A 12,301-nucleotide genomic window follows, 5' to 3' on the forward strand; every position below is an offset into this window, starting at 1 on the left:
CTCAGGATCGTTAGTTAGGGCAGTTTTTGGAAGAGGTCTATGTTTAGCACTGTTCTGCGCGGTTAAATGTACAAAAAAATGGTATCACGTAGCAAGATTGCTTTTTCATTGCTAGATGGATTAAATGCAACTTATTAATGTATCGCAGTTATTTTAGTTCCTAAATCGCTCTACAGAGGCAGCACCGACGGTCGCTTGCAATACACTTTTAATTGTTCGGAGTAACCATAAACAAATAGTATAATTAAAAATTCCTTATCACTATATCCATTTTATACTTGTTATTTCATCCTAAGTTTTCTAACTAGGAGGAAGGGATTATTGGTAATGTGGACCACCACTCCCATTGCTAGCAATATACCCTGACAAGTCGACTTCCACGTGGTCCACCCTGAAAATCATTCCAGATGTATTTATCACAATGTGCTAATTGACGAGAAAAGAATCAAGAGAGGTCACTTAACCTACTTTTATCCTTAGTTATCATTACTAGTGCTCCGCCAGCATATACCGATAGCGCAGGCGGGGTTACCATTCCATTATCGTCCATTAAAATCCTACTACTTAATGTAGAACAATATACATAAATTAATCGATGTAACTATAGGATAATAAACAGCGTTAAAAATTAAAAACTATCACATAAGTTCCTAGCACAAATCATGCAATAAAACATTTCTGATTTAAGAATTGTAGAAGGTATTGTAAAGCTAATTAGGTAAGAAAAAAAATCAGACTAAAACGAGTTTTCATAATGTGACTGGATAATTTACATTTAACAGTTTAGTAGAAGAGTGGCTTTATAACTGGGAATATGTATTGCTTTCTCCAATACTTCTCGTCTCGAAGTGCTATTCTTAAAACATAATTACTATATACTTTTTAAACAAAGACAAACCTATAAATGCTTCCTGATTAGTGTAATCTTTACATTCATTCAATCATTTGTTACAGTGGCAAGTATATATATAGTCCTCCTGGTGCTATGGGCATTACGCACGAGTTATTTAATTTATTTATTTAACACTTTATTGCACCAACATCTTTTCTATTTTGAAGGAAGTTCATTTTTTTTGTCGAAAAACCCCATGCTGACCTGGCCTATGGAGACCTCATCAGGGGATTAATTTTATCTATAACGTGAACATTCATAGAAGGAAACTACTGAAATCGGGCAGTACGTAATCATCTTAAGACATGGGAGTGAGTATCCTATCAATGCAAGAATTAACTGTATGCATGAAAAAGAAGAAAGTTTCTGGACAGGACATTATATCCGCGGTAAAATACGTAGAATTATTGACGCCAGCTTAATAACTTTCACGAGTTCACAAGAGAGTCTCTTTAATCCGACGTGAAATAACCATTATTTATATTCTCATATAAAATACGCAAGTGCCCTCATATATGAAAAAGGTACTGCTTGAATCTCTGCGATGTTTCAGCATGCGCCTTTTGTACATTCTTGACAGGTTGCAACAACGTGCTCTCCTATCCTCATTGCTAGCGATCCAGACGTATCAATATTCTATGCATACGTCTATTTTGTGCGTAATAAAGAGTTTGTTATACTATGCCATTTCACATGAGTCATATCAAGAGCGTAGAGATTTAGACAGTCTGAATGCCTTTGTATCCTTTTCTCTCAAGAAACAACACATGTTGTGTATAATCACCACCCAAACAAAGTGGGTGCAGTTGTGCACTAAACCTTTTACATCTACCGAATCGATCTTGTCCACGCGATTTCCCATGCCAACAATCTTCAGGGGTTCAAGTAGAACCTGAAAAGGCATATATGTAAGTTATCAAGGAGACGATCGTTAGATCAACACCTGTCGCGGGTATATCAGTTTATATGTTTGGATCACATCACCTGCTTACAAATGAGATGCGGTCATTTAAAACAACTATTAGATTACCCTTTAGATACCTACTGAATATAATAATTTTATTTTTATTATGTTTTATAATGACAATTACAGAGTATGGGGATTTTTTGGTTCTGTTTATTCCAAAGGGAAGGCAAAAGGGCTCTGCTCATACAGCACATGTCTGTCGTAATGATTCTTTCAAATTGTTCATTTTTCTTCGATTTAGATATCTTGAATTGTTTTTCTGATAGATTATTAGTATTTTGTTTTTCTACTTGCATAGGCAGTATACGCTTTATAATCGAATTCAAACTTCGTACTCCACTCGGTCTCATTATCATTTAGATATAAATTCTGATTGTTCTTTAACAAATAAAAAATATTTTATCATAGTATCCATTTAACATTGAAATTCAGGGGACGATACACACATATAAATACATATATAGAATAAAAACGAAATCATACACGGTACATAAAAATTAAGAATCTATCAATGATATTGATCATATTAGAAATTTCGTAAATTAAAAATCCAAAATCAAGACACTTTGAGTCTCCCTTACTAACTCAACAACCCAATGATCCGTGTTTCTTTGGTAAAAATGTTTACTTTCGCTGGTAGAACACTTCCTTAGATATGATCATTGTAGCGCATTCTCCAGGAACTAACCACAGTGTTTTCTACGGAAAATCATGTGGAGATCTTTTTTTCAAAAAACGTAGTTTCATTTTAATATAATACTAGCTATTTCCTGGGGAACATTTATTCAAATTTCTTCGGGCGTTTAAGCATGATTGAGTTGTTAATCATCCTCATAAATGTTTGCATTTCTACTATTATATTATTACTTATATTAATATGTTTTATTAGTTATGTTTATTTATTGTTGTACTTTAAAGATGAAGTAGAATGTAGAATATCATTTAACCTCTTATTATATATAAAAAGATATAATAAACTTATATAACGACAGTGTTAAAGTATCCCCATTGCTCACGTATACCTATTAGGTATCTACAATGACATAGGTATGTTTGGTAGTAGGTAGGCATCTACTCTAATGAGAATGCTTATTACCTACATACATATTTTATAGGGGGGAAAAGGTATTGTAAGTAATGGAGACTAACATCGTCATAACTAGCAATATACTGTATCAGATCGATTTCTACGCGGTTCCCCTAGAAACGTATTCATTAGGATGGGCTAACTGACCTGCTTATATCCTCAACTATCATCTCACGGGTGCCCCGCCAGCGTATACCGATAGCGCATGCGAGATATGATATAGAAGGACGAAGTGGTTTTTTTAATGGATGTTAATGGAATGGTAACTCCGCCTGCGCTATCGGTATACACTGGCCAGGTATACCGCATCATCATCATCAGACTGGCCGGGTATTAGTGAAGGATGATAAGTTTCCAGGGACAATCGCGAAGGGATCGACTTGATAGGGTATATTGCTAGTAATAGGGTTGCTAAGCCCCATCACTTTCCCATAATCCCTTTCCCCCCAGAAAAAAGTGGTTAGGTATCTATTACAATACAATAATATACGGTGATATATTTACTCTTTTAAAATAATTTTATGTGCTGTCTTTTGTATTATTTTGTAGATCCACTTACCCACACAGGGTGGTAGAGAGGTGGTGGTGGTGATTTTGAGACTAGGAATAAAGGATATCCGATGTAAACAATGTTAAAAATAATTGATAGTAACGACAAGAAAACATTTTCAGAACATTGTTTTTCTCTTTAGCTTTGGATATATCATTATAATCTATATTTAGAGTTTTTTAACGAGAATGTACAATAACAAAAATCTACAAGTGTCAGTATAATTTGTCAATAAACTATTTTAGATTCTACCGGACCAAATAAAATTAGTGTAAATCTTACTTATTTTCTGTTCACTGTATCATTTTTTTATTTTTATCCTTTTATCACGTACATGCCTGCCCTGTCTCAAAAAATGCATACCGTATCTACTGCTAACGCACAGGTAATCCCTTAAAAATTTCATGCTCAATAGGTATTTACCTACTTCGAATTAATAAAGTTGATAATGTATAGCAACATTTTGAAAAAAGCTAAAAATATTTTATACGAAAGAGTAACTGTATCATTGGGATAAACTGAAACGAATTTCTCGCGGGGTAGAGGTGAAATTTGATTGAAAGTTGTAAACATAGAATGGGTTGTGAATTGTGATCTAACAATTTCTTAGTGGATGATAATGGAACGGTAGTCTCGCCTGCACTGTTGGTATTCGCTGGTGGGGCATCAATGAATAGTGATAGGTAAGTATGAAAGCAGGTCAGTTAGCCCTTTGTGATGGATTCATCAAGAATTAATCACGATGGTTTGCAGAGTGAACTACGTGGAGGTCGACCTGACAGGGTATATTGCTAGTAATAGAGATTAATATCCCCATTACTAACTTTTTCACCGGTACAACAACAACACTAACGGTAGTGGCACCTGTGAAAAAAGTAAATATTTGAAATTATAATTAATAATAAAAAAAAAGATATAATTACATCACTGCCTCTGAGATGCCTAGGATACATTTTTCTTACTTCTTTGTTCTATATTTTTTCTCCTATTTCCTCCCTCTAGTGTCTCTATAACTTGTTCCTACTCACTCACCCGCGTGGGTGTGGACTACTGTGGGCCCATCGGTCAATGAACCCGTACTGCACAGCTGTTTTTGGAAAATATAATAGGAACGATCGCTTTCGCATTCTTTGTAAAGAAATAAAAGATATATTGAGGATTAGGCAATCGTTTTCAAATTTAAATATGTCTATTTCTATAGGGACTGAATTTCTAAAATAACAAAGGCTTTATATGGTACATGACAAATAAGCTAATATTTTTTTTTATTCTTAAAATTATTTAAAAAACAAAAATATTGTGAAAATTTCTTGTGATATACATAAAGAATTTTCTTTACATCTAGTACAGTAGGTATCGTACTTGCGAATATCATTTGAATCTATCGAAACTATAAGCTTCTTTACGCGTCTTAGTTCTATGACAATTTTTCAATTCAAATGTTATGGGGAGAATACGGTTAGCCTATTATATCGTGTGCTTTATGTACTCGTATATAAATAAATAAACATTACTTGGAATACTACGTTACTAAGAATTGTTAGTAAAGGGAACTAGCGGTTGTATTGCTATCAATATGAACTGTCAAGTCGACAACCATGGATCCGCATTGGAAACCATCGTGGTTATTCTTTATGAATTACAAAATGAGGTGAAGAGGTTTTTTCAGGATCAAACGTAATGCTCCTAGCAGGCGGTTATAGGCTACGGAAACTGCTTACCATCAGGTGAGCTGTATGCTTATTTGCCACCTTAATGGTATAAAAAAATTATTGCACACGCGGTTACCTTCACATTTTCATATAAAACACGCAACGGCCATGCTCATATTTAAGGAGTTAATGACCTTGGCATTCCGTTTCAGAATGTGCGGTCAACACAAAAGTCACTAACAATATTTATATTTTACTAACCCGGCAAACATTGTTTTGCCTCCTACCGCCATCTATCGGGTTCGTCCTTCTGTCAATCACGTGTCACATTTCGACAATGCCTAATCTTACCAACTTAAAAGGAATAGTTTATAGATATTATAGACATAACGGCCTTAATAAAAAAGAAAAAATGGGAAAAACGACGACATATCATTTTTGTATACAAGACCAATTTATATATAAAATGCGGCGCAGTTTTCGACTTATAACAGAAATTGTGAACAAACTCTCTCCCAACCTCACTATAACTAAGGTTTGTGAAGCAAAGAAAAAGAAATAACAAAATTTTAAGATCGGTTTTTAACAACAGTTATATATTTATACATAACTAAGGCCAACGTATGCTCATCTAAAGAAAACAAAAAAATATCTATGCCCAGAATATACGGAACACTTGACTTGTGAGTCTAACTCGCACTTGACCGGTAGACCTTAGTTACATTTTGGGAAAGAGAAAATTTGGTACCTAGCGAACTGATAGGTATTTATGTAATGTGGTGTGATATTAATTTATTTCTTTTATACTTATAGAGCGTGGTTACTATTTCATTCCTCGTACAGTTAGACAGGAACGTATTGTTTCGGATCTAGACACCCGCGAGACAAGTAGACGTACCAAATAGCAATAAGTAGACCTAAGTTATTCGACCTATATTACGGTCCGAGATACGGCATGCTACTTGCAATTAATAAAATTGTAGTCTGTATAAATATTTAGGTAAAATAATATGTAAGAGACCTTAGGAACCTAAACAATAATTTTAAGAATTTTTGTATGTCTGTATGTTTGATCCCGGCATCACGTAAAAACTACTGGATCAAATGAGATGCGGTTTTCACAACACAAGGTTAAATTCAAAATTTTATGTTTTATTTGTCTGTCAGTGGTATATTTCATTAGTTTTTCTACTTTCAAAATCCAAGCGTAAAACGTTACGGACAAAAGTTAATTAACTAACAATTACAAAATAAAATATAGAGGCACCATAGTACCTACAAGTAGTTATGTGTGGTCGATCTAATCGTCGTGCACGCACAATCATCCCAGAAACGTGTTCGTCGTGTCGGTGGGGCTGCAGGGAGCTCGATCGATCGAGGGTGGCTGAGCCCCTCTTAGCACCCCGGACCCCGGCCTCAGCCCCCGCGCACACCGCCACCCGTCCCCAAGTTACGTGAACGCATTAAGCTGTGCTCGTAAAATGTCGTAAAGGACGTTGACCGAGGTTATCAGACGACTTTGAAAGTTGCACCGATCCGCTAACACTGTTTCACTCGAGCGTAACGAAAGTTTTCTGATAGATCAACTAGTGAGTAAACAGTTTGAACCAATTGATCAAATTGTTGAAAACATAAAACTTGCAATTTTTGTACGTAGTTCTTCTTTGTCAAATATTAAAATATCAACTGTAAAAACGTTATATATTTTTATGTAGATAACATTATTTTAATGAATATAATTCTACATATGCAAATAAACTGCAATTTATTTTCTTCCTATTATTTTAAAGATTTTATTATTGTCCAAAAGATCATTACTATCTAAATAAAATGATACAGATGTGTATTTAAAGCTCACATTAACTTTTTTACGATGTTATGTACAATGTTATATAACAATACAAAGGGAAACTTTATGAACTTAATATGTTTGTCGTCTCCGACAATTATTTCGATTTTATACGTAAGTCTTCTTCAGGGGACTTACGACGTTTATCGTCACAGCATCTTGTCTCACACTTCGGGCTGCAGCTTGCAGAGCATGAAAATTATTTTGACATTTAACTCATTCACATTTTGTAAAATATTATTTTTATTCTCAGTCATATCATCAGTGAAAAATCAAAAAGTGTTTTTCGCTCGCTATGACTTAATTAAGCATTTACTACTATTTGCTATTGAAAATGAAATGTGAATTATGATTTTTATAATAAGAGAGTTTTATGAAAGAGAATAAAGACTTTAAAGCGGTGTGATAAAGTCTCTATTCACTCGCTCTATATGTCCTAGTTGTTCGTCTGAGGCGATTTCACTTCATTGCAATTCGAGAGCAGCTGATAACCCACGGATAAATCCGAACGCAACTTCAATCTGAAGTGATTTGTAGCACCTCTGTGCAGTGATGTAGACATCACTCCAGACGTATGACTTGGCATAGCATATAAAATTTTATTTGTGACTTGTAAAATATTTCAAGCCTACTGTGACGACATCGAAGCAGGTGAGGGTGAGGGTGAAAATAGCAGTGTTTCAATGGATGTGAAAGATCGGTACAAAAATTAAAAAACAAAAAAGAGAAATAGCAGTGAAGTGAAATCTATCAGGCTGTTGACTGGGCCATACAGAGCAAGCGAATAAAGACTTTACCATACTGCATTAAAGCGTCTATTGGTTTGCTCTTTTCATAAGAATCATACTTCATATTTCACTTTTAATAGCTACCGAGTTGTTGTGATTTGTCACTGGTGATATCACCACCAATAAGAATAATAATTTCACTAAATAATAACGAATTAAATGTAGCAATAATTTCCATGCCTAGCTGTAACTCGTAGGACGAGATAAGACGTGACGGTAAGTGCCGAATGCCCCGTAATGAAGAGTTTCGGATGAAATAGATTCAATTGTCGGAAAGAACAAACGTAGTAAGTTCATAAAATTGTCGGTAACAATTAAAGTTTCCAACACACAAGTATTTTTTTAACACGGGAATAAGATCATGAGTTTGTGACTACCAGCAGTGTAAGACAACCTCCCCCCACTAGATGGAGTGACGACCTGAAATACATTGCAGGGAGTCAGTGGATGCAGGTGTATCACGACCGTACTTTATGGCAATCTGTGGGGGAGGCTTATGCCCAGCCGTGGACGAATAATGGCTGAAATGATGATGATGATGAAGTGACTATCGTTGCAACACTAAAGGAATTACAGGTACGCTATCGGCCTTTTAAAAAGGAATATGCTGTTTATTTAAAGTTTACATCATTCTTCATATAAATGGTTGAGATGGAAATTTAGTTTATGGTGTGTTGTATGATGGTGAAATTCAGTAGCAGGTATCAATTCGAGCGACTTCTCAGAACACTTCCCATGATATATTTGATGAAAGATGCATAGAGATGCAACATCTCTACGCAGTTTCAGTGGGGCGATTTGTACAGCCTCTCGACGTTGAAAGCGGTACAATGGAAGAAAAATTTTATTCGGATACATACTGAAATGTCTGTATAAATAATTTATAATAGGTTTAAACATTCAACAGATAGTTATTCCCGCCAAAACAAAAAACTATAGCATGATCTGTAAGTACCTAGTAACAACTAACGAGTATGAATAATAAACAACCGAGAAATGAGAACGCTTTTGTGACCAAACTCACAATAGATAGTGGATACCTACCTTACCTAATGTCCGAGTATTATACGAAACGTTGATAAACTGTAAAGAACTCAGATAATATGAATGTGCAGAAAGTTAATAGATACTTAAGAACAACTCTGAAGAAGGTTAGGGCACTGTCTCATTTTGATAATAGTGGATATCATATTTTATTAATATGGGTAATTAATATATATATACGAAACTACACCACTTTTCTCAAGAAGTAAGTAAAGTCAAAATAATATTCAACTAATAATATTTTTTTAACCTTTCAAACTAAACTGAACATATTGAGGTATGAATGGATCATAATTGACTTGTATAGTATAGCTGTATAGTTAGCGAATTTGAGCAAACAGACTTGAAAAATATCTGACGAAAACTATGAAGTCAGAGCTGATGTGTCAACGCTACACAGACTTCGATTTGAATGACGACAGTAGTGAGTGATATATATCTAATGAGAATTTTATTAAAAGGTTCAAGTAAACTTGAAAGAGATAGCTTAAGTCTTGCACGTCTGTGAAAACTTGAATTAGGTTGTCTTTACTTTCACAAAAGACATTTTAAATCACTTAGCTATCTAATAAGTCAAGTGAGTGATCAGTAACACGAATCACCTAACTATGTGTATATAAAGGGGGGAAAGGGATTGTTAGTAATGGAGACTAAATCCCATCCATAAAAATCCATTGCTAGCAATATACCCTGTCTGGCCCCTGGTCGACCTGGTTGGTCGACCACCTCGTGGTTCCCCCTTAAAACTATCATGGTTAAATCCTGATGAATTCATCATAATGGGCTAAATGACCTGTTTTCATTCTCATCGATCACCTTCACTGGTGCTCCGCCAGCGTATCCCGTTAGCGCAGGCGGGATTACCATTCCATTTTCATCCACCAAAGAAAAATCTATGTGTATATATATGTGGTCATAATGATCTACAACCTACAAAGTTTGTCATAAGAGGTACATCAAGCTGAAGCTCAGTAAAAGTATTCATGAAATTGAATAATTTTTAATAAGCATAGTTCTGTTCATAAATCTGTATACTTTTTAAAGTGTAATATTTTTATTATTTATACAAATTCGCACGTGATCATTTCTGTATGATTACATTAAATGGTTTATAAATTATTATAACTTTTTTGGAAAAAACTGTTCAGTTTGTATAATATTGTCACCCATTATACTTTAGAACACCGGATATCATATTCTTAATCTATATTAGAATACGTTTAATAATGTCGTCACGAGAATATTATCAGCAATAGATTTCAACGAAATTTTACAATCTATTATTTTAGCTAAGAAGTGGTGGTATATGATTTAACAGAATCGCTCGAGTGAATAATGAGAAAAGCCTGACCTTTCTATTGTTTGAAGTCATGTAGAACGTAGTCTTTGTTAATTGGATAGTCATGTTTATGTAAAAATCTTTGAGATTGTGTTGGTTTCTAAAAATACTAAATTAATTTTGACTATAACGCGGATTGAATCGTAGTTAGATAGTAGTTCCTACAATAAAATTCCACAGTACCAAGCATAACAATAAATCTTCTATAAGACCAACACACGTCAAAATAATATTTCTTTTAAAATTTTGTCTATCTGTCTGTTTCGGGATCACACAAAAACTACTGTATCTAATTGGATGCGGTATAAGAAGTTATATTTCTGAAAATCTAACTTCAAACTGTGTGTGTAATATTACGTTTTATCTTTATACACCATCTAGAAGTTTCAATGGCTTTTCTACTTTTGGAATCCGTACAAAATAGCAGGCAAAAAGCTAGTTCGTAAATCCTAAGCAGAGACCAGCCGTAGTTATTCGAATGAATCCATATTTTTAACACCTATTTTTATTTTACTAGTATTTAATTAGGTGTGTATATATCTTAACATGCTTCTAAAGTAAACTCAATGACCGTTTGTTAATTTCAGATCTCTATCAAATCAAATTGAGATTTATTATCATATTAAACATTATCTGTTACGTTACACGTTTCTACAAAGTTAACTATCTAAAGTGCAATTTTGTAGTCTAGGTGACTACAAAATTGCAGTGGAGTTGGTAAGAAAACATCGATAGACATTACATAATAAGACACTTTAATGGCCCACTTTGGGGGTGGGTCTCAGTCTTTAAGAAGAAGACAATGCCTATAAATATCTTTTGACCTTGGCTAACAACAGCAGCGATACTATATATACATATTAAAAAAATATGTTAGTGCAGCTAATATCTATTTTTTTAAATTGTTTTTGTTTTAAGTTAGCTAGATCAAACCATGGAAAATTATTGTAAAGTTATTGATATCCCCAACCGGTATTCTCTAAAAAAATTTGTGCCTGCCGGAACAATAACTATAGCAGGTAAAAATCGGAGACCCTTTGATCCACATAGCTGTTCAAACATTTAGCAACGCCGCTGGGACTTAAATACGACGTGTCGAACTAGGGTTGCCTGCTATCTTTTCATATTAAATTTAACTATTGATCACATAACTAAAGCGACCGTGTGAAGCGTTTTTATTTTTTTAAATATAGATGCGAATAACTTATAATATTCGTAAAAAAATAAGCAAAGTTCTTTTTCCCGTAGCTTTACCTATTTACCATGAGAATTTCTAAGGTAACAGTAATATACCTAATATTGTAAATCAGTGTTACTTAAATGGTGATAATGATGCGCGGTAGGAAAGGAATTGTTAGTAATGAGATCTAACAACCCCATTACTACCTAGCAATATAGGGTAATATACCCTAGCTAGTAATGGTTTAATATTTAATAGTAAGTAACAATCTAAAAGCCCTCTTGCTAGTAAAAAGGTATAGTATCAGGTCAACCTCCACACGGTCCCCTTATACCAATAGCATAGGCGGGGCTACAATTCCATGCGCCCACATAAAAAATAACTGATAATGTGGGGTCACTAGTTCCTGGAAGCACCCGAAGTCGTTTGCGAAGTTATCCGAAAAAGATTAAACAAGTGATAATGAGTCGACACAATGCAAGAGTTGCACTACAATATGAACAATAAATATATTTACAGTTTCTCTTTTCGTATGTGCCAACCCTACATTCTCCGTACAGTCTGTCTTCACACCACACCGCTTCATTTCGATTGTCAGAGCGGATAATTTTTAAAGCGAGAGCGACAGTAGCAGCGCTAGCAGTCAAGCAAGTTAGTCACATTACAAGCATTGTGTTTGTAGCGTCGTAGGTACCAAGTGTCGTTACGTGGACGTGATCTCGAGATTACGACTTTCATTAAATTCCGTGTTTTAAAAAATAATTAGTGTGCGCTAGTCGGTTACCGTATATACCTCTATACCTAGCACGTTGTCGGCTCGTCGCACTTCGGCGCTAGTCCACGACTCAGTGTTTTTATCAAAATAATTTCTACTACGTCACATTTGTTAATAAACTAACGACTAACAGAACTTTAAAAAAATGACAGCTGTATATCGACAGTAGACTAAATAA

Source organism: Galleria mellonella, unplaced genomic scaffold, assembly GCF_026898425.1.
Source record: "Galleria mellonella isolate WM207_F2 unplaced genomic scaffold, CSIRO_AGI_GalMel_v1 utg33, whole genome shotgun sequence".
Classification (NCBI taxonomy): Eukaryota; Metazoa; Arthropoda; class Insecta; order Lepidoptera; family Pyralidae; genus Galleria; species Galleria mellonella.